General features: G+C 35.9%; 1 non-coding gene across 1 annotated transcript; it reads left to right on the top strand.

Annotated features, from left to right (window-relative positions):
- The first annotated feature begins 8228 nt into the window (after positions 1 to 8228).
- LOC115834541 lies at positions 8229 to 8340 on the top strand. The gene has a single exon (XR_004029484.1). It is a non-coding gene; the product is annotated as a U6 spliceosomal RNA (small nuclear RNA).
- Positions 8341 to 24890: the final 16550 nt, after the last annotated feature.

Below are 24890 nucleotides of genomic sequence, written 5' to 3'. Positions count from 1 at the left end.
AGGCACTTGAAGTTAACACAGTGGAAAAATAATGGAATTCGTATAATATAGCAATAGATTATAGTTGACTGTGGGGTGGCGGGAGAGGGGCTTCCATAGGGAAACAGAAGCATGCTCCATTTCACTGAGTAACAAAGAAAAGGAAAAGTGTCAGATATGTGAGAGGGTAATATGGCAAGAAGGAAAATAAGTTAGGGAAAAAAAAGAGGCCAGCAGACAATGGCGTAAGCAGTCATGACACATTCAGAATTCTGAAGTGAAAGTGATCACATGAGGCTTCTGAGCTACCTAGACATGCAGAACATTTAACAGAAAATAACGGAAAACTCTAAAATTATTACTGATGTGATTTTAGAACTTAGACACGAATCAAGTACAGAAAAGCAAGGTGGGGTTTCTACAATGAGGAGCTGACAATGTTTATTTCCACTTTTCTGTGCAACTTCATAAACAAAGGGTAAATATGTACACTTCTTTCTCAACTCTGTACTCCATCATCTAGATTTGTGCATCATAAAAAGTGACAGTAAAATTGAAGGTAGATTTTTATTTTTTACTTTATTAATTTCCATTTTTGTTCTATCTTTTAAGAATGACACTTTTGGATTTATTCTCAAAATAGTATTTTCTAAAAGAAATCTAAACTATGACCCTATTTTCTCAGATCTAACACTAGCTTGGCAAATGATGTAAAGATTTGTACGAAATTACTAGAAGAAAGATATTAGGATGTAGAAGAAATAATTTATTCTAAGAAACTGAGTGAATGATAACCTTATATTTTAAAAATGTACTTTTTGAATAAATATTGCCTTTTTAACATTCAACTTCATATAACTAAAGCAAGAACATAAATTATTTTCATAAAATAGTGCCCCATAGAATCCTGCTTGAAAATAAACATGTCATTATCCATAAAGCAACTTATAAAACTTTAATTAAAATACTATACCCAACAAATGAAATAATTCACAGACATTTTGGACTCAAAATTTAAGAAAATGTTAGCTCAAGGTACAAATCTAACAAATTTCAAAAATGGAAATATTTTGAGTATGTTCTCCAACCACATGGAATTAATCTGCATACCAACTGAAAATTAATTAATAAGTACAAACTGCTTAAACAGTAATATATTTTTAGAAAATCAATTGAACAATGAAGAAATCAAAATTGGAACTAAAAATGTTTTAAATTTAATGATAATATAAGCAACATATCTAAATGCATGGGATGTAGCTAAAATAGGACTTAGAGGGTAATACATAGCTTTAAAGATATATTTAATCAGAAAAGTCAATAATCAGTATCTAACCTTGCTGCACAAAAAAACTATAGCAAATCTAACCCAAAAACATAAGTCAACTAAAATAGTAAAGTTAAGCTCAGAAACAAATGAAATAGAAAACGAATGTACAATAAAGAAAATCTAAAGGTTCAAGACTGAATAAGAAAATCTAAAGGCTCAAGACTGAATATGAAAGAGAAAAGAGAGAGATACTGCCAATATCAGGTTTGAAAAGGATGACAACTCTACAGATATTAAAAGCATTAATTCAGCAAATTAAGTGAAATGAACAAATTATTTAGAAATACAATATATCAAAAGTGATACGAGAAAAAATGTTTATTCCTGTATATGTTAGAAATTATATATTTCATAAAAATTATTCCTACAAAAATGTTCATCTATCAATTAAGAAAAAAACACTAATTCTATACATTCTACACAATTTCCTTTAAAAAAAACAGAGAAAAAGGCTGTTTCACAACTCATTTCATGAGACCAGGATAATGTTGACACCAAAATCTGACAAAAACATTACAATCAAGGAAAACCACAGTCTCATTTTCTCTCAAAAACATGGATGTAACAAATTATAAATGTCAGCAAATTGATTCTAGTGATCTTAAAAATGATTATACATCATAGTGTTGATTACAATTTAAAGCGGTCTCAACTTTGGTAAATCAATGTAGATATAGTGTCGCATTGACTGCAAAAGGTATAAAAATCAAATGATTATCTCAATAGATGTTGAAAAAGTAGTTGATAAAATTCTACAACCAGCCAGGTATGGTGGCTCGCATGTGTAATCCCGGCACTTTGGAAGGCTGAGGTGGGAGGATCTCTTGAAGTCAGAAGTTTGAGGCCAGCATGGGCAAGATATTGAGATCCCATCTTTACAAAAAAAAAAAAAAGAAAAAAGACGAAGAAGGAGAAGGAGGAGAGGAGGAAGAGGAAGAAGAAGAAGAGGAAGAAAAGGAAGAAGAAGAAGAAGAAGAAGAAGAAGAAGAAGAAGAAGAAGAAGAAGAAGAAGAAGAAGAAGAAGAAGAAGAAGAGAAGAAGAGAAGAAGAAGAAGAAGAAGAAGGAAGAAGAAGAAGAAGAAGAAGAGGAGGAGGAGGAGGAGGAGGAAGAAGAGGAGAAGGAGGAAGAAGAGGAGAAGGAGGAAGAAGAGGAAGAAGAAAGAAGACAAGAAAGAAGAAAGAAGAAGAAAGGATTATAATTCTGGGCATGGTAGCACATGCCTATAGACCTAGCTACTTGGAAGACTGAGACAGGAGGATTGCTGGTATCTGGGAGGCCCAGACTGGTCCAGGCTGCAGTGAGCCAAGATCATGCCATTGTGCTCCAGGCTGGGTGACGCAGCAATACCTGGTTTCAAAATAAAAAATAATAACAATCTACAACCATCTGTCATTACAAACTTTTAGCAAACTCGAAATAAAAGAAAATCCCTTTAATCTTACAAAGAGTATCCAACAAAAAACACCAGAAAACACCATACTTATCATATTCATGGAATATGAACACTTTCCCCCAAGGCTAGGAATGAGACAATATTGCCTGAAATCTTTTTTTATTTCAACATTGTATTGGTGGTCATAGCCTGTTAAGAAAAGACATAAGGACAGGAAAGAAAAATTAAAACTGTTATTATGCACAGATGACATGACTGTGAAAGTAGGAATTCTGAAAAAAATTTACTTCAAATAATAATAATTAAGAAGCATTTAACATAGTTGCTGGATACAAAAATCATATGAAAATTGTATTTCCATATGCCTTCAACAAACAGAGAAGAAAATATAACAAATAGTTAATTGTAAAAGCACAAAAACTCAAATATCTAGAAACAAATCTAATTTTAAAATGGGAAGGATTGATATATTAAAAACTAAAATATTTTTAAGAACAGTTAATGCATACCTAAGTAAATAGGGGTATATATCGTGTTAGTCATTTGAAACCTCAAAGTTGTAATTAAGCTAATCTCTCCAAATTTATCTACAGATTTAATCCAATGCAAGTCAAAATCTCCCATCTTTGGTAGAAATTGACAAGTAGATTCTAAAATTTATAAATAAGCCAATCTTGAAGAAGAAAACAAAGTTGGAGGATTTAAACCACCAAATGGGAAGACTGATTTTAACACAGTAGTAATGAGGGTAGTTTAATATTGGCATAAAGACAAAGATCAATGAAATTGTAGAGTCTAGAAATAAACCAACACTCTTATGCTCTCCTGATTTAAGACTATGTTGGGAGAAAATGGTCAATTGAATAACCATATGATAAAAAATTAAATTTTGGTTCTTACTCCATTTCATATAAAAATAATACAATTTTAGATGGATTGTAAATCTAAAGATGAAAGATGAAATGATCCATTCATCAAAATCCCAAATGTCCAAAATAAGTTCAAAAATAAGTTAATGACTAAATAAATCATTACCATTAAATTTATTTTTGAAAAACGTTTAAAGGCTTACAAAACATCAAAACTTAAAACATGGAAGAAAATAATGTGCTAAATTGTATATAGAGCATGATTCCAACTCATGTATAATATGGATGTAAAACTAGGAATAAACCAGAATAACATTAAGGGTAGTTATCTTTGGGTGGTAAAAATATTGATAATGTTTGCCTTCTCAATCTTTTTTGTGTGTGTTTTTAAACTTTATACAATGTGTATACATTTTTTAACCTGGAAAAAAGTTTTTTTTTTAAATTGCCCCAACTAGTTCATAACTCAACTGATATTTTTCATCTCATGTACATCTACATAAAATCATTTATACCATCCAGTCATGGCAAAGTACTTCCCAAATGATAAGCATGATAAGTACGACTTGCCTGACCCAAGTTGGTTATTTTGCAGTATTATAATAGATTTGTACATTATTTATTTGCTGGTTTTTACTTCTCATATTTGATTTTTCCAGACATGTTGAGAGTGGCTCAAAAATTCATAGATTTAAATTTCAAACCTCTGACTATGCTCTTAAACTTAATGATTAAAAAAAGAAACAACCCATTTGGGTCATGAGCAAAATATATAAAGAGACATTTATCTAAAAATGATATACAGATGGAAAATAAGCATGTGAAAAAAATGATCAACATAACTAGCTTTTAGGGAAATGCAAATAAGTAAAATAACCTATCACTACCAACCTAGCAGAATGGCTAAAATAAAAAATAGTGACAATAACAAGTGCTGGTAAGGGTTTGGATAAATGGAATCATTCATACAATGCTGGTGAGAATAAAAAGTGATACAGACACCCTGAAAAACTGGTTGGCTGCTGACTTAAAGTCCAAATATGCAACTACCATAAAACCCACTGACTACATTCCTGGGCATTTATACCAGAGAAATGAAGACTTATGTTCACACAAAGAAACATGTACATAAATATTTATAACAGCTTTCTTTGTAGTAGGCCCAAACTGGAAAGAACCCTGATGCCCTTTAATGGGTGAATAGTTAAACACATTGTGATACATCCATACCATGGAATACTACTCAGCAATAAAAAAGGGAATACAGTATTAATACACACAGCTTGGATGAAACTCCAGGAAATTATACTTAATGAAAAAAGGCAATCCACAAAGGTCATATTTTTATATTATTTCATATATATAACATTATTGAAATGACAAATTTGTAGAACTGAAGAATAGATTAGTGGTTTGCTAGAGATTAAGAAGGAGGTGGGAGCCAGAGGAAAGTGGGTGTTGCTGTAAAAGGAAACATGAGGGATCCTTGCGATGATAGAAATCTTGACTGTGGAGTTGTATAATAGTATTGCAAGATGTTACTATAGGGGCAGAAGGAACTGGGTAAAGGATACACAGATCTCCTCTTATTACTTCTTACAATTACATGTGAATCTATGATGATCTTAATATTAAAATTTTAAAACTTAAGCTATAATTATAAACCTCCATATTTATTAGTTTAAAAAAAGTAAAAAAAAAAAATGGATTAGGTGATCATTAGACAAAGAACAGAAAACATTCCATGAAATCAGGTAATCGGTTTTTTTCTGCCACTACATAGACATAGTTCAGTGTAACTTCATATACTCCAGAGATACTAATTTGGGAGACAACCATTGCCATCTGTTCATTTCTACTGTTGGTTTATTTACTTCTATATATGATGCATCAATGAGCCTTATGTACTGTCACCTTTAAATTAGTGTAGTAATAATACTAACTTCTTACAAGTAAAAAGAAAACCTGCAAAACTGAATTTCAACTTTTTAATGAATTCTACTCTAAGTCTACTGAGCTTGAGCAAGACCTCAGTAGGAAGAATATAATTATGCACATTGCAGCATTCTGTGCAAGAAAGATTAATATCTGGACAAGTCAAGTACCCTTAAGGGAAGCAGTTCTCTGCATAATTGAAAAGAGCTGGGTTACATACATCTTAGGAAAAAAATCATCTATCTCTGAATAGAACATTGTTAATAATGAAAACAACCTGCAATTGTATCTGGTGACCCAATGAAGTGCAACAAATACCTAAGTTAGGTAGTTGTTTAATGTTAACTCAGCACAGTAATAGGAAGACCAATTTATCTTTGAGTTTTATTACTTAGAACTTAGGTATATGAGGCTTTGACAAGCACTGCTGTCAGGAAACAACATACAAAAAGTAGTTGTCATGAGATTTACAAAACAAATCCAAGAAATGATGGTAAAACTGCAGAATTATTTTAATCTATTTTAACAAACAGCTTCTGAAGGTGTTGACTTCCTTATAAACAATGCAAATCAGAAGTCTGAAGTTTCATTAAGTACATCATTGTCAGAGTACCTAGAAAATATTCCTAACAGCATGTATGTCTAATCTTTACTCTCTCCTTGTTCTGTTTTTACCAAATATTGCCATATGCAGGATCCATATACATTTTTAATAGTGGAAGGTTTCTCACCCTCAGTACAGTGTTTTCCTTCATGTTCTAACCTTATAAAAATAGTTCTTTTAAAAAAGCCACTGCCCATTGTTTTAGTGGGTAAGGTTCTAAAAACCATGGCATATATTTGGGTTATCCTGGTCCTTATTTCTTCATAGTCAAGCATGAAATGAGGCAGGAACAATAAGGATCTGATGAACATAAATCTCATGATCCAATTATCATCCACCTGGGACCATACTTCACAGCTGCAAATCTGCTCACTGTCCCTACATGGAGCTTGAAAATACTTGTCTTCAGTTCTTTCTTCCACAGGAGAGGTACTATATTGCTATTGCCCACTCTTGAAAAATATTTTCTAATTGCCTCTTCTAACCTAGTTGAAATTTGAATATGCATCTCCCTATCATTGCTTGACTCAAGCCTGCATCAAATACTTCCTGTTTTATTTATTTATTTATTTATTTTGAGACGGAATCTCGCTCTGTCGCCCAGGCTGGAGTGCAGTGGCGCAATCTCGGCTCACTGCAAGCTCCGCCTCCCGGGTTCACGCCATTCTCTTGCCTCAGCCTCTCCGAGTAGCTGGGACTACAGGTGCCCGCCACCACGCCCGGCTAATTTTTTTGTATTTTTAGTAGAGACGGGGTTTTCACCATGGTCTCAATCTCCTGACCTCGTGATCCGCCCGCCTCGGCCTCCCAAAGTGCTGGGATTACAAGCGTGAGCCACCGCGCCCGGCCCCAATACTTCCTGTTTTAGTTGTGTTGTGTTATCTTTATCCTTTAAAATCACCTTCGGACACAGATCTTCAAATGTGACTCGGGACCAGGGTCATATCTAGTGAGGTATGTGGAGAAAGTCAGCTAAGATGAGTAAAAGAGGGCGGTTCCTGGTTTCTGAGTTCTCTATGGTGGCTCCAACCCGCTTCTCGCCAAGTGATAACATTACAAAACAGAGGAAGCAATTGAAGCTTTGCCCTAACCATTCAGCTGGCTTAAAGTTTTCAAGTAATTTGAAGAACTAATTAAAAGTTTGCCTGAGTTATTGCGCTTTAGATAATAAACCTGATCGTTGCATTCAGAATCAAAGTATTCACTGGAAGTATAGACTTTAATATAGAAGCTTGGAGTAAGTTTGGTCTAGTTAATGTTAACACAGAGACAATTTACATTTTGTGTAAAATTGTGGAAAGCTTGTGAAACGAGGGATAACTTTAACTCTGATATTGTAAGCTAACTCTCTCAACAAATGTCAAAGGAATGGAATAATTACTTTAGTCTGAATCTAGTTACTCTGTTTTTATGGGCAGCTGCATTTTAACAGATTAAAAGAATGTAACTGGCAACACTAATCAGTGAATTAGTTTGAATGACTGGAAAATATAGTGTTCATAAATCCAAGAAAATAAACATTTTCACATGGGACCTATTTATTGCATTTTTTTCTAGCCATACATCTATATTCATAATACACAAATTAATTTTTTAGTTTTAGACAGGGTCTCGCTCTGTCACCCAGGCTGGAAGGCAGTGGTGCAATCACAGCTCACTGCAGCCTCGACCTCCTGGGCTCAATCGATCCGCCCGTCTCAGCCTCCCAAAGTGCTGGGATTGCAGGGCATGAGCTGTCGCACCAGGCCATAAATTTGTCTCTATATAAAACAAAATTCTATATATATTGGGGAGAAAATAGTTTTAAGCAACCTTGATGTGAGTTTTAGAAAACAAAGACATTAGCAATGGAAATAACTGTTAAAATGTTAATAATTGTTGCTTTTCAGTAAACTTATGCATCTGCACTACATATTAATCATCTGACAATTAAAATGTCACTTTCCAGAGAATCAGAGAATTTCAGATATAAAAGCCCATGTAATCCAGGCTCTAAGTCCAAGTTGCACAAATGTAATAACCAATGTTGGTCCTTCAAAGTAGGCCCATGGTAGTGCTTATGTATTATTACTAAAGAGATGATAAGACACTTGCTCATCCAAAATGTTCCTAAAGTAGTGCTTGCTTTGGCACCACATATGCTAAAATTGGAATGATAAAATGATACAGAGAAGATTAGCATAACCCCTGTGCAAAATGTTCCTAAAATCTATAATACACCTGATTTTCCCAGTAAAAGTCACCACTTTAGGTCAAGGTGCAAACACTCATATTTAAATGTGTTTGTTTGCCTCTAGTGATTTTATCAGATTGCCCTTAAATTCTTCAGCAAGGCTCATAAAAAGCAGCCATAGATATAAGATTTAGAAGGACTAAATAAAGCCTAAGACTATAGGCTCCTATCGAGCCTACAAATAAGGATTTGGACCTGTATTAATATTCTGTTGCTGCTATAACAAATTACCACAAATTAAGAGGCTTTAAAAAAGCATTTATTATCTTATATTTCTGTAGGCCAAAAGTCTGAGTAAAACTGGATTCTCTGCTTAGGGTCTTACAATGCCGAAGTCCAGCTATCAAGCAGCCTGGCTTTTATCTGGATGCTTTGGGGGACAACCTCTTTCCAGTCTCAAACTTAAGTTGTTTTGTGAAAATCAGTTTTGAGCAGCTGTAGGACTGGGGTCCCTGTTTTCCTTCTGATTGTAAGCCAGGGGTTGTCCTCATGTTGTAGAGACCATCTATAATTCTCAGCTTTTGGACTATTGGAGTTTGAGTCTCCTCCATCTTAAAGGCAAAAGATGTATAGAATCTTCATCTGCTTCTCCTGCTTCTTCCTGCTTTGAATCAATTTCTTTTCCTTCCTCTTCTGCCACTCTCTTCTGTTCTTAAAGGACTCAAGTAATTTTGGGCCTACCCAGACAATCCATAAAAACCTCCCTCTTTTAAAGTCAGTTGATCAGTAGTCTTGCTTATATCTTTGAAATCCCTTCTCAGAAGTAGCTAGGCTAATATTTGAATAACTAAATATAAGAAACTTGAAGCATCATCTTTAGATTATTGCCTGCCACAGAACCTCAGAAGCATATCTATTTCACTGGGTGAAAACTGGGGAAAGGAAAACCAGCTTTACCAGAATTATTTATGGAAGCAGCCATTAACCCAAAACTACTTTTTAAAAGAATTTTGGACTTTTTGAGTTTGGATGCTTTGTAGTTTTTTTTTTTTTCTTTTCAATGTGAGATTTGTTTTATAATTTAAACTTCATCATTATAGAAAATTTGAAAAATTGAGGCAGGCAGGCCTCCTTGAGCTGCGGTGGGCTCCACCCAGTTCGAGCTTCTCAGCTGCTTTGTTTACCTACTCAAGCCTCGACAATGGTGGGCGCCCCTCCACCAGCCTCGCTGCCGCCTTGCAGTTTGATCTGACTGCTGTGCTAGCAATGAGCGAGGCTCCGTGGGCGTAGGACCCTCCCAGTAAGGTGCGGGATATAATCTCTTGCTGTGCCGTTTGCTAAGGCTGTTGGAAAAGTGCAGTATTAGGGTGGGAGTGACCCAATTTTCCAGGTGCCATCTGTCACCCCTTTCTTTGACTAGGAAAGGGAATTCCCTGACCCCTTGCATTTCCTGGGTGAGGCGATGCCTCACCCTCCTTCGGCTCACACTTGGTGCGCTGCACCCACTGTCCTGCACCCACTTTCCAACGCTCCCCAGTGAGATGAACCCGGTTCCTCAGTTGAAAATGCAGAAATCACCCATCTTCTGTGTCACTCACGCTGGGAGCTGTAGACTGGAGCTGTTCCTATTTGGCCATCTTGGCTCCAAATGTCCAACAATGATCAACTGGATTAAGAAAATGTGGCACATATACACCATGGAATACTATGCAGCCACAAAAAATGATGAGTTCATGTCCTTTGTAGGGACATGGATGAAGCTGGAAACCATCAGTCTCAGGAAACTACCGCAAGGACAAAAAACCAAACACTGCACGTTCTCACTCATAGGTGGGAATTGAACAGTGAGAACACATGGACACAGGAAGGGGAACATCACACACCGGGGCCTGTTGTGGGGTAGGGGGAGGGTGTGGGACAGCATTAGGAGATACACCTAATGTTCAATGATGAGTTAATTGGTGCAGCACACCAACATGTCACATGTATACATATGTAACTAACCTGCACGTTGTGCACGTTTACCCTAAAACTTAAAAGTATAATAAAAAAAATTTAAAAAAGAAAATTTGAAAAAATAGAATAAAAATATGAAAATGTCACTGATGGTCTCAACATTCAAAGATAATAATAACCTTGACATTTAATGTGCTTCTTTTCACACACTTAGAAAGTTTTGTGTGCCTGCTTCATAATATTGTATGCCTAAGCAAAATTGTAATCACATTTGTTTGTATTTCTAAATGGTGGAAAACTATCTCTGGGAGAGTTGTTCCCTGGAGAATTTTTGGGAATTCAAAATAGGATGTTTATACTTATCATTAGTGATAATAATTCACTGGCTTTCCTGTTGAAAGCTGTATGCATGGGTAGAAGAGAAAGCAACTCAATCTTCTTATAGGTTTAATCAAATGGCCAGTTCAAACAGATGTGGTGCAGTAAGAAGGTGATTTCTTCAAATCTTGTGATGCAAGTCAGCTATATGTTTGTTATTATGAAAGGTCTATTCAGCTCTGTAATCTCCCAAATGTTTGAAGTCTTGAATTGTTAATTTGGAGTTTTCACTGTCAACTGGAATATGATTCCAAATAACTTTATGAAGTATGCAAAGGCATTTAATCTGAATCTTAATATAAGTGAAAGTAGTTTATTATTGCCTTCACATTTAAAATACATCTTAGCTGGATATAAAACTTATTGAATTATAAACTTTTCTCTGTCAAAACTCTGAATCTTAGCCTATCCAATTCTGGCATTTGTTGTAAAGAAGACTGAATTCAGAATAATTTGTGTTCTTCTGGAGATGAGCAGAATTTTCTACCTGGATGCATGTAAAAGTTTGCTTTAATATATCATTAAAATTGAAAATGGTTTAAGTGTTTTCTAGATGTAGGTATCTTTTTTTCCTTTTTTTCTTGCAACAACAGTATTTTTATCTATATCCCGAGTTTTACAATAAATCACAAATCAGTTTTATATTACTGCTTCTGATTATTTTGGTATTATCTTCACTGACACTGACAGTGACAACTGATAGATTAAATCTTTACTTTCCAGCTTCATATGGGTTGTATTCCCTGTCACTGTTTTAATCTTTTTTTCCCTTGTACATTGTGGAAGAGTGTCTCTGAAGGAGTGACTCAGGTATTCCACAACATTGATCCAATTTCTCAGTGTCAATTCAGCTGTTGCACTTTCACTTTCCCTGAAAACATTATTATCTCTCTCTCTTTTTTTTTTCTTTTTACAGAATTCCGTGGGGTTTGTTTCTGTTTCATAGACTCTATTTCTTATTAAAGATGTCAAACAGGGTTCTGTAATTTCCTTCCAGTTCTTAGAGGAAATGATTTTCAGAATTTCTGAATCTTCAAGATGTTCTCTTACCATTGTTTCACAACATTAATTCATAATCCCAGGTTATCTATATGAATCTCCTAGGAAGGTGAGAGCTATATCCAGTCTGTATTTGCCAACAGGCAACGTGTAAGAATATCTTTGATCTTGTTATCTGTTCATTCCAGTGCCAGTCGATTCTCTTAAATGACAAACTGAAAACATAATTGAGGATCTAGATTTTAAAACAGATTTGCTTTGTTAAAAAATACTTTTCTATCAGGCAGCTCTTTCAGAAGAGCTTGCCTCCTACCTCTAGTTTAATATTTCTCTGATTAGGTAGAAAAACCTAATCTTGACTGCTCTAACCACAGTTAGCATGGTCTAATGAGAATTCAGAAAGACCTAGTTTTGAATCTCCACTCAATCACTTTCTAGTTTTATAGCTTTTAACAAATTTCCCAATCTCATTGAATTAGTTTTATAATCACCTACTTCTCAAGATGGTCATGTGAATTATATGAAATGGCACATGTAAAGCTCATGACACTGCCTAGACCACATAGAAGAAAATAAGCTTAGTTATTATTACATTCCCAGGAGTGATGAGTCACTGTCAGTTAATCTTTCTTTTTGTCTAGGTTCTCCTCCTTGATGTGGCAGATTTCAGCTAAATATAAAAATCAAATGTATACTGATGGATGTAATGGGGAGGGGCTAAGGTCAGTATGTTGCCTCAGTAAGTGTCGTACTGTCAGGAGAGAGACAATCAATTGCCTTTCCTGTGGATATAGATCTTGAATTTAAGAACCAAAAGGCAGAATGTGTCTCCTAATGAATTGCAAACATAAGTCTGTTTAAACTATGACTTGTATTTTTCAATCCCATTTCCTCAGGCTTTTTGGTCATAGTAAATCCCTCGAGTTTATCATAATACATTGACAGTCATCTCTTAGTGTGAATTTATAATATGTGTATACCCATTCCTTAGTAAATATATTTTTGGATAGCTGTTCTACTTCACGGGGCTGCTGTTAGATACCATTTTGGAACAAAAAGCTATATTTTAATGAAATTTTCTTCTTTTAAAATTCTTGATGTCATATTGCCGCATTTCCAGTGGGTTTTTTTTTCCATATGGTAGTTATGAGATAAATTAGTCAAATTTATTTGAGTAATACTGGATTGGAACAAAAATGAATAATTTATTTACTCTATTACTACAGAAGACCTATAATATGCTATTGTGCATTATCAATCTCAGAAGGAGTGTAGCATATAACACTTCTCATGTTAGTTGGACCACAAAAACAGTGTGAGAGGTGAGTGAGTAGCTGCAGTGAGCACTCTTGAGTTCTGCTAAGAAACCTTCACATCCCCTTTTTGGACACTGTGCTCTGTCTTCCAGCTTCTGCTCATTTTCTGCTAAAAGTTCTGACCTGAAAATGACTTCCGGGGATCTCTCTCAAGCATTAGAACTATCTTTTCAGTTGGAAGAGCTAGAAATGCACGGAAATTTACATCCCCATTCAGTCCCACTTCTACTCACTTCCAACTGTTGACCCACAGCCAGTGACTGGTGTCAGGGTACAAAAGCCGAGCGCTTTTGCTGAGAAAACTCTCAGCCATAATCTAGAACTCCTAATGGATCAGGGCGAGTGCAGGACATCACTTGAAGTTATTAATACAATCCCTGGAGATCGCCTTCCCTGCTCTGCTTCCCCACATTTGCACCTCCCAGCAGTTTCTTCTTAATAAGTCACTTGTTCCTAAATCTTTGCCTCGGGATCTCTTTCTGGGAGAACACAGTCTAAAGCAGTATAATATTTTGGACCTTTCACTTGAGAAAAATAATTGGAAATATTGCTGTACAGCATGATAATTGCCTTCAGGACACCCGAAAGTGGGTTTCAGAATCTGCTTCAACAAGCAGCTGAAGTAATTTGATGCAATTTCACGCTTAAGAATAAAGTAACAAGAAGTATATATTAATTAATATTAAACATGCATTTATAAAGAAAGCCTTTCACAATTGCTCATTGGTTTCAGCCTCTATTACGCTTTCTTCAGACACATTTCTGTGCTTTCTTTTGAAGACTTTTACCCTTTTTTTTCTCAATTATTTTAAGCAATCGCTTCAGGAAAGTTTCACTACCAAGAGTAAAATTTATATTAACCTATTTGAATTTCAAATAATAGTTTATTAGAGCTGGGTGAGACCTTAATGATCATATATTTTAACCCTGTCATTTCAAAGATGAGGAAACTTAAATTTAGAGAAGAAAAGTTATGGCCCAAGGTCATACAGAGCCATCCCTTGTCTTTTGAATCTTAGTCAGATATTTAATCTTTACACAAGGGTGCCTTTCTAATTTTACAGATAATGAGTGAGCTGGAATGCATTACATTTCTGGACTCTTCATTTTAGCTATAATTCTATTCACAAAAATGTGATCATTGCTTTACATAGAGCTCTTATTTAACATTCTAAGCTCCACAAATTGAAAATTGATTTTTCTGTTTATCTTCAGAGGAAGAAAGAAAATATTTAAAAATTCATATATGCAGCAAACTGCAGTGAAAATTACTAACACTTGCCATGATTCAATTTAAAAATTTTTAGCTATTGTAATAAATAATATTGGCCCCAAAACAGAAAGGAAACTCTTTGTTCAAAAAACACAGTTTAAACATGGAGAAGGAACAATTAAAACTTCTCTATTGCTTGTGTAAATTTTTTGGTGCAAACAAGGATAGTTTTGAGAGGGAAAGAGGGTGCTATTCCTAAGTATGCTGAATCTGTCCCAGCAAATTGGTATGTGTGTTCCTTCTTTCCATAACCCTACAAATTTTGCCTCCTCCAAGAAGAGTTCCTCATTGATCTTACAGACAAGCTCTTTTTCTCACATGACCATTTGTCCTAGACATTTCTCTTTCCTTTCTGATAAGTTATTCCCCCTCTCCCACTCACCCCCTACCGTCCACACCCCCACCACACACACACATACACACACACACACACACACACACACACACATTTTCAGTCCATTTTGTATCCTCCACACTGGCTAGACTAGGGCATTGCTCATCACTGATGCCTTAGAAAATAATGTTTCCATTTGATTACTTAAGATTCATTCATATACAAGCTACTAGACTTAACCTGAAAATAACACAACTGCATCCAGTTAAGCCAAACTCAGTCCTCTTTCTATATTTCGTTTCCAAACATAGAGATAATTAAGATGTTGCTAAGAAGTGGCAACACTCATTTGCTACACACATATGAAAGGGCTGGCAAAAAAAAAAAACTTTCTTAAAAAACAAAATATATGTGTGTTTGGCTTATTTCTTTCTTACATTTTAGATTTTGTGTTAAAGAATTCAGAAGCATTATAGGTGTTTAGTGACAAGTCAGATCATTCATTAGTCTCCTATTCCTTTTTTGTAACTAAAGCCAATTCTAATACCTAATGATTCTTCTAATTACATTATAAGCTCTGTGAATATTGATCTCAATGCAAATATTGGGGAAAATTAATGAATAGAAGCAAAAGAAAAAGGTAATGTAAAATCTCTTCTTTATATACCCTTGCATGTAGTATAATTCTTTTTGATACTTACTGTAATCAGCATCTCTGCTCCCTTGTTCTGATTAAAACATTAGTCCATAGAAATAAAAGCAATATGCAATTATTGGCACTGAGGCATTAATATTACAATACCATTTTACACTCTTCCTCATGGAGTCTGAGTGAGTCGCAACTGTTACATCAGCCACTTTAGGAACCAATTTCTCTTCCACAGACCTCAAAAAATTCTCTAATTTAGGTTTTAAATCTATCTATATTTCCAAATACCAGCATCATAATTTGGAATCCATTGGCCTTGAAAGTACTTGTTCCATCTTCAAGAAAAGAGAAAATGGCTCTAGGGTGTTAAAAAAACTCAATAACCAGGATCAATTTTGCTAACTATCCTTGTACATAATTAGCCTAATTTGATAATTTGTAAAGCCTGCCACACATAATTCTTTAGTAAGCAATTTTGCAAATACTTGCAATGAGGAAGGACATATAGGATATTTAATAAGTATTGAGCAGGTTTTTAAAGGCTTTTTCATGTATTATCACATTTTATCTTCAAAATGACTCTAAAAAGCAGGAATTATCGCTTGTTACTAAGATAAGAAAACCTGGCTGATAGAGGTTAAGGTACTTGTTCGATGTCTACAAGGCCACAGAATGGCAGACCTATGCTTCGAACACAGATTATTTTCTAGCTACAATCCCATGCTTTCAAATATGACAAAGGCCTGTGAACTCTAGCCATAACTGAAGCACATTTTGAGATTACTTGTATCTCTTTCCCTGTTTTTAACAATATCAATTTTATTATCAGTTAACTCTTGATGTGAAAACGTGTTACAGTAATTGGGGATAGCTAAAAAAATAACCTTGAAAATTCAAGCCTAAGTGATTTGGGGTAAGTTACTTGATGTCACTATCTATTATCTTCATCTTTAAAATAGAATCCACGTATCTGTTTCAAAGACTAAGTGATAAAGTACCTGGTATAGGATTTTCTCCCCTATAAAATAATGTTCACATGTAAGATATTCATTGTTGTTTTAAGACTAGATTGAAAATTTACTGCAAATTCTCAGCTAGGAAATTTTGTTTTCACAAAGTAGCAATGAAGCGTTTACAAATCAGCCAATATTTTATATTGTTATGTTCTGCATGTCAAATTTCATAACTCCAAATCTCCACATGAAATCCTAAATTCCTAAGAGAAGGTATCAGAATTTTTTTTAAAGTCTCAAAAATTATTTTTGTCTGAATACTTTCTATATGCTGATTATATTTCTTTATAATAGGGAAGACTTGTCAGCACGAGTGGCTCACTGAAGGTCATATATGTTAGGTTACAACATAAACGTACATCTTCTATCAACTGTGAACATGTGTAGGACTAGGTGGTTATTACTCAACAATTTTGTGAGAAATGACATTATTAATTGAAAAATATCCATTTGTGAACACTGATTTTAAACTTGGCAGAGACTAAACCATTTATTTCCCAACCCCTTCTTCTTCTGTAGAACTTAAGAATTTGCATTTGTCAAAGCATCTAAGATGGATGAGCCAGAAAAATTAAGCACTTTGAATAGAGGGCAAGACTCAGAGAGGCAGAAGGGATATTATTTTTGCACACTGCAGTGCAAATAGGCTCCATCCTAACAACGACAACTTCAAGTGTAGGGAGAAAAGATGGTGGCCAATTGCCGTGAAAATATATTCAGTATATTTCTGCTCTTCTGGGACAACAGGCACAGGAAAATGCCATTTTTATACTACTGGTAAAATAATATTTGTCTACATGTATAGCACTTTTCCTATTATACGATATGCAAGACCAAAGGCAAATCATGTTCCATGCTCATCCCCATTCTGAAATATTTTGCACACCCCCAGCAGTACTTCTGTATATGTTTTCAAAAACATTCTGTAGCTATGGTTGTATTTAAAATATTAGTGTGGTTACTTTGCAACTTAACTATAAATTGCTTAAAGTCATGAAATTGCTTTCCATTCATAGTAACTAAAACTATTTTCAACATGCTAGGACAAAAACGCATATCTAGTTGGTGTTCTGTAGATACTTCTTTGCTTGCACACTGGTTTTCATCCTATGACCCTTTACCCATTTCTATTTCTTGTGATCTCTGAGCCACAGGAAACTAATTTATATGAGCTGCATCACCCAGGCCCTCTTGCCATATAGCTTCCTACAGGGTTCGGCCAATGCTAGGTGCCAGAGAAGAGCAGAAGGCAGAGAAATGGAGAGATCAAAATATTTCTTTTCACCCAATCCCACCCCCAGATTCCCTGTGGCACCTCCCTGGCTGAGAACCTGGTAGACTCTGTGTTCCTTTATAGGTACAGCTCCTACTGACAGTCCCTCCTCCGAGGCTTCAGCCATTGCCCCTTCTGCCTTAGAGTAGCAGTGGTTTTCCTATTGTTCCTGTCCCACTCTCACTGCTTATTAAATGGTCCCATTCATTAAATTCTTTCAATTTCTTTTGAATGAGTTCACTATTTCTTGGAACTCTGATACAGCTTGTGAACATATATTTAGATTCCAAATCCTTTTGAATGTGATATATGGTAGTGTCTTTCTAACTAATTTAATAAATTCTTTTTTAATTTTTCCATAGGTTATTGAGGTACAGGTGGCATTTGGTTACATGGCTAAGTTCTTTAGTGGTGACTTGGGAGATTTTGGTTGCACCAGTCACTGAAGCAGTATTCACTGCACCATATTTGTAATCTTTTATCCCTCGCCCCTCTTCCAGCCTTCCCCAACAAGTCCCCAAAATCCATTGTATTATGCTTGGGCTTTTGCATCCTCATAGCTTAGCTCCCGCATATCAGTGAGAGCATATGATGTTTGGTTTTCCATTCTTGAGTTACTTCACTTAGTATAATAGTCTCCAATCTCATCCAGGTCACTGCAAATACCATTAATCCATTCCTTTTTATCGTTGTGTAGTATTTCATCGTATATATATGTATATGATCATATATATATATATATATATGTTTCTTTATCCACTCCTTGATTGATGGGCACTTGGGTTGGTTCTATGATTTTGCAATTGTGAACCGTACTGCTATAAACATGGGTGCGCAAGTATCTTTTTCAAATAATGACTTCTTTTCCTCTGGGTAGATACCCAGTAGTGGGACTGCTGGATCAAATGGTAGTTCTAGTTCTTTAAGGAATCTCCACACTCTTTTCCATAGTGGCTGTACCAGTTTACATTCCCACCAGCAGTTAGAAGTGTTCCCTGATCACTGCATCCATGCCAACATCTACTGTTTTGTGATTTTTCGATTATGGCCATTCTTGTAGGAGTAAGGTGGTATCACATTATGGTTTTGATTTGGATTTCCCTGATCATTAGTGATGTTGAGCACGTTTTCATATGTTTGTTGGCCATTTGTGTCAGTGTGCTGTATTCAGGAAACCCATCTCACATGCAGAGACACACATAGGCTCAAAATAAAGGGATGGAGGAAGATCTACCAAGCAAATGGAAAACAAAAAAAGGTAGGGGTTGTATATCTTCTTTTGAGAATTGTCTATTCATGTCCTTACCCAACTTTTTGATGCGATTGTTTTTTTTTTTTTTTCCTGATTTGAGTTCATTGTAGATTCTGGATATTAGTCTTTTGTCAGATGTATAGATTGTGAAGATTTTCTCCTACTCTGTGGGTTGTCTGTTTACTCTGCTGACTGTTCCTTTTTCCATGCAGAAGCTCTTTAGTTTAATTAAGTCCCAACTGTTTATCTTTGTTTTTATTGGATTTGCTGTTGCGTTCTTGGTCATGAAATTCTTGCTACGCCAGTGTCTGGAAGGGTTTCTCCAATCTTATTTTCTAGAATTTTTATAGTTTCAGGTCTTAGAGTTAAGTCCTTAATCCATCTCGAGTTGACTTTTGTATAAGGTAAGAGATAAGGATCCAGTTTTGTTCTCCTACATGTGGCTAGCCAATTATCCAAGCACCATTTGTTGAAAAGGGTGTCCGTTCTCCACTTTAGGTTTTTGTTTGCTTTGTGGAAGTTAGTTGGCTGTAAGTATTTAGTTTCATTTCTAGGACCTCTATTCTGTTCCATTGATCTATGTGCCTATTTTTATATGAGTACCACACTGTTTGGGTCACTATGGCCTTATAGTATAATTTGAAATCAGGTAGTGTGATGCCTCCAGATTTTTCCTTTTTGCTTAGTCTTGGTTTGGGTGTGTGGGCTCTTTTTGGATTCCATGTGAGTTTTATAATTGTTTTTCTAATTATTTGAAGAATGATGGTGGTATTTCAATGGGAATTGCACTGAATTTGTAGATTGCTTTTTGGCAGTATGGTCATTTTGACAATATTGATTCTACCCATTCATGAGCATGGGATGTGTTTCTGTTTGTTTATATTGTCTACGATTTCTTTCAGCAGTGTTTTTTAGTTTTCCTTGTAGTGGTCTTTTGCCCCCTTGGTGAGATATATTCCTAAGTATTTTATTATTTATTTATTTATTTATTGAGATGGAGTTTCACTCTTGTTGCCCAGGCTGGAGTGCAATGGCACAATGTCAGCTCACTGCAACCTCCACCTCCTAGGTTCAAGCGATTCTCCTGCTTCAGCCTCCCTAGTAGCTAAGATTACAGGTGCCTGCCACCACGCACAGCAATTTTTTTTGCATTTTTTTAGTAGAGATGGGGTTTCACCATCTTGGCCAAACTGGTGTCAAGCTCCTGACCTCAGGCGATCCACCTGCCTCAGCCTCCCAAAGTGCTGGGATTACGGGTGTGAGCCACCGTGCCCAGCCAGTATCTTATTTTTTCTTTACAGCTATTGTAGAAGGGGTTGAGTTCTTGATTTGATTCTCTGGTCGCTCTTGGTGTATACTGGAGCTATTGATTTGTGTACATTAATCTTGTGGGCGAGCTGGGCTTGAGAACTTGCTCCAGGCTACCTGCCTCCCAGCTGTGAAAGAAAAGGGTTTTGGTTCTCCTGCCTGTGGAGTCTGCATGCCAGATTCACGCCCTCTCCTGAGTTCATGCCCTCCCCCAAGTTCTGGCCAGGAGGCTTCTCGCCCAGTTCAAATTGGTACAAAGTTCAGCTGGAGACTTCCTTCTCTCTCTCTCTGTGGTGATTTCCCCCAGTCTCTGGCCACCCTGCCAAAGGATCCCTGTGGTGCCTGGCAGGAACGGCCTGCTTAGGGACCCAGCAAGCTCCCAGGGCCTTTCCAGCTGCTTCCTCTAGCCCTGTTTTTCACTTGGCTCTCTAAATTGACTCAGCTCCAGGTAAGATCGGAAACTTCTCCTGCAAAGTAGACCTTCAGTTTCCCCAGTGGTGGTATATGTTCTGGTGCAGAGGGTCTCCTGTTCCCACTTCTGCAGTTTGGGCACTCACAGTATTTGGGGTGTCTCCCTGGTCCTGCAGGAGCAGTCCGCTTCCTTCAGAGGGTCTGTGAGTCCTCTTGGGATGCTTGGTTTGTTCTTGCAGTTGTTCTGGAGCTAAAATTCACAATGTGAGCCTCCACACACTGCTCTGTCTGTCCAAGTCACAGCTGCAATCTAGACCTGCCTCCCATCCACAATGATGAGTATACTTTCGATAAATTCTTTTTAAAGGAAAAAATATTCTTGTGTATCCCCCACTATCACTTAAACATATTCAAACATTAAATAAGCTATAAATAACTTAAAAATACAACAAAATGATTTACTAAATAAACAAAATTGGTAGTTTTATATCAACCAATTAAAAAATTCAAATCAATAGCATTTGCTATGACAAATGTTTTGCAGAAATTAAAAAGCTACTTCAAATATGGTGCCACAAATACACTTATGAACTTTATGCAAATTTATGGTCTTATCTCCTTTGAGAATTTTATGTGAAAGACATCACTACCTATGCAAGACATCAGGTGGAAAACGTGGGTACCATCTTGAATTATTCTTATTCATCCTACCCAGAACTCAATTGATCCAGTTCTAATTTTAACGCCACAATAACATTGTGAGTTACCATTATTTCTATATTGTATTATTAAATCAACGTAACTTTTTCATCTAATATTGTCTCATTCGAAACTATTCTCCAATTTGAATCCTGTGTCATTGTTATTGCACACAAACCTCTATGTCATGTCATGTCTTTTCGAGACCTCTGATGGTCATTTATTACTTCTTTGATAAAGGCAACACCCTTTGCACGGGGGTCTCATATGATCTGGCCCCTCTTTGGAATTCCACTACAACAATAAGAACCAACATCTTACACTCAGTGTTCCAGTCGTTCTACACATCTTAACATTCCTCTCCAGGCAATTCTTTGTTGTTTGGGTCTCCACACTTGAAGTTCTCTCCCTAACATATGTTTTCCATTGCCCTTTTTTATTGCCTGGCATACTACTCAAACTCATCTTAAGAGTCTCATTCTCTAGGACTCCTTCTCTTAATCTTACTTGGATCTGGTTTAAAAGATCCCACCCTTCTCTCTCACACACCGTTAAAATGTTCAGTTCACACATCTGTATGCCTTCTCTTAGGCTCTGTCTAGACAGAAAATATGTCTGTCTTGTTGACAGGTTTATTTCCAGCCTTTGGCATGTTATGGGGATATTCGTAATTGTTGCTTAATAAATGAATCAATATACAATAAAGGAAACATTGCATTTGAAGCCACTGCCACATTTTACAGTGATTTTTGTTTTTTTTTTAATTTAAGATTTCTCCATTTTATCTCAACATATTCGAAACTGAAATGATAAAGGCTCAGTACCCATTTCAAAGTTCCTATTTGTATCTTCAGATACTATATTGAAAAGAAGCTTTGGATATTTTCATTCTCTTAAAATTCAGATAGTGATAGGATCATTAAAAAGCCTTTAAAAATCTAAAAATTGGAAAAAAAACAATAGGCAAATCCAAAGAAATATTCTCTTATCAATTACCTTTAAAAGACAAACAACCCTTCATGCTAAAAACTCTCAATAAATTAGGGATTGATGGGACGTATCTCAAAATAATAAGAGCTGTCTATGACAAACCAACAGCCAATATCATACAGAATGGGCAAAAACTGGAAGCATTCCCTTTGAAAACTGGAAACAAGACAGGGATGCCCTCTCTCACCACTCTTATTCAACATAGTGCTGGAAGTTCTGGCCAGGGAAATCAGGCAGGAGAAGGAAATAAAGGGTATTCAATTAGGAAAAGAGGAAGTCAAATTGTCCCTGTTTGCAGATGACATGATTGTATATCTAGACAACCCCATTGTCTCAGCCCAAAATCTCCTTAAGCTGATAAGCAACTTCAGCAAAGTCTCAGGATACAAAATCAATGTACAAAAATCACAAGCATTCTTGTACACCAATCACAGACAAACAGAGAGCCAAATCATGAGTGAACTCCCATTCACAATTGCTTCAAAGAGAATAAAATACCTAGGAATCCAACTTACAAGGGATGTGAAGGACCTCTTCAAGGAGAACTACAAACCACTGCTCAATGAAATAAAAGAGGATATAAACAAATGGAAGAACATTCCATGCTCATGGGTTGGAAGAATCAATATCGTGAAAATGGCCATACTGCCCAAGGTAATTTATAGATTCAATGCCATCCCCATCAAGCTACCAATGACTTTCTTCACAGAATTGGAAAAAACTACTTTGAAGTTCATATGGAACCAAAAAAGAGCCCACATCGCCAAGTCAATCCTAAGCCAAAAGACCAAAGCTGGAGGCATCATGCTACCTGACTTCAAACAATACTACAAAGCTACAGTAACCAAAACAGCATGGTACTGGTACCACAACAGAGACATAGATCAATGGAACAAAACAGAGCCCTCAGAAATAACGCTGCATATCTACAACTGCCTGATCTTTGACAAACCTGACAAAAACAAGCAATGAGAAAAGGATTCCTTATTTAATAAATGATGCTGGGAAAACTGGCTAGCCATATGTAGAAAGCTGAAACTGGATCCCTTCCTTACACCTTATACAAAAATTAATTCAAGATGGATTAAAGACTTACATGTTAGACCTAAAACCACAAAAACCCTGGAAGAAAACCTAGGCAATACCATTCAGGACATAGGCATGGGCAAGGACTTCATGTGTAAAACACCAAAAGCAATGGCAACAAAAGCCAAAATTGACAAATGGGATCTAATTAAACTAAAGAGCTTCTGCACAGCAAATGAAACTACCATCAGAGTGAACAGGCAACCTACGCAATGGGAGAAAATTTTTGCAACCTACTCATCTGACAAAGGGCTAATATCCAGAATCTACAATGAACTCAAACAAAGTTACAAGAAAAAAACAAACAACCCCATCAAAAAGTGGGCAAAGGACATGAACAGACACTTCTCAAAAGAAGACATTTATGCAGCCAAAAAACACATGAAAAAATGCTCATCATCACTGGCCATCAGAGAAATGCAAATCAAAACCACAATGAGATACCATCTCATATCAGTCAGAATGGCAATCATTAAAAAGTCAGGAAACAACAGGTGCTGGAGAGGATGTGGAGAAATAGGAACACTTTTACACTGTTGGTGGGACTGTAAACTAGTTCAACCATTGTGGAAGTCAGTGTGGCGATTCCTCAGGGATCTAGAACTAGAAATACCATTTGACCCAGCCATCCCATTACTGGGTATATAGCCAAAGGACTATAAATCATGCTGCTATAAAGACACATGCACACGTATGTTTATTGAGGCACTATTCACAATAGCAAAGACTTGGAATGAACCCAATGTCCAACAACAATAGACTGGATTAAGAAAATGTGGCACATATACACCATGGAATACTATGCAGCCATAAAAAATGATGAGTTCATGTCCTTTGTAGGGACATGGATGAAACTGGAAACCATCATTCTCAGTAAACTATCGCAAGGACAAAAAACCAAATGCCACATGTTCTCACTGATAGGTGGGAATTGAACAATGAGAACACTTGGACACAGGAAGGGGAACATCACACTCTGGTGACTGTTGTGGGGTGGGGGGAGGGGGGAGGGACAGCATTAGGAAATATACCTAATGCCAAATGACGAGTTAATGGCTGCAGCACACCAACATGGCACATGGATACATATGTAACAAACCTGCACATTGTGCACATGTACCCTAAAACTTAAAGTATAATAAAAAAAGAAAATAAATAAATAAAACGCAATAAAACATTCTTTTGATTTAAAAAAAAGACACATGCTGGTGTCTTGTATATTACTAACTAGTAAAATAATATTTTACTTGTGATTTTGTAATCTGTGAAAAGCTACAGATAACTATAAATAAATTTCATTTAGGTTCTATATATAAAATTCAAAATGGCAGCTAAAATAACACTAATCTTAAATTTTCCACAAACAGAAATAAAAAATGGTCATACAGTGAAATATCTGTTATATTAAATTATATTATTGAAGAGGTAATTTCTATACATAAGAATTTCAAAATATTTTAATGAGATGCCTTCAATATGATGCTAACTCAAATTACAAATAATGTGCATAGTATACCTTCATTTTTGGTTGAAAAAATGATAAACTTATTTGAAAATAATCTAGAATGATATGCAAAACAATCTTAATAGATACATCTTTAGATGACAAGGTAGCAAATATCCTTTCTTCTGTATTATCTGTAATTCCTAATTTTGCAGAATAATTATG

This window comes from Nomascus leucogenys, chromosome 3 (genome assembly GCF_006542625.1).
Source record: "Nomascus leucogenys isolate Asia chromosome 3, Asia_NLE_v1, whole genome shotgun sequence".
In the NCBI taxonomy this organism is placed as follows: Eukaryota; Metazoa; Chordata; class Mammalia; order Primates; family Hylobatidae; genus Nomascus; species Nomascus leucogenys.
This window is presented reverse-complemented; position numbering and strand designations above follow the sequence as displayed.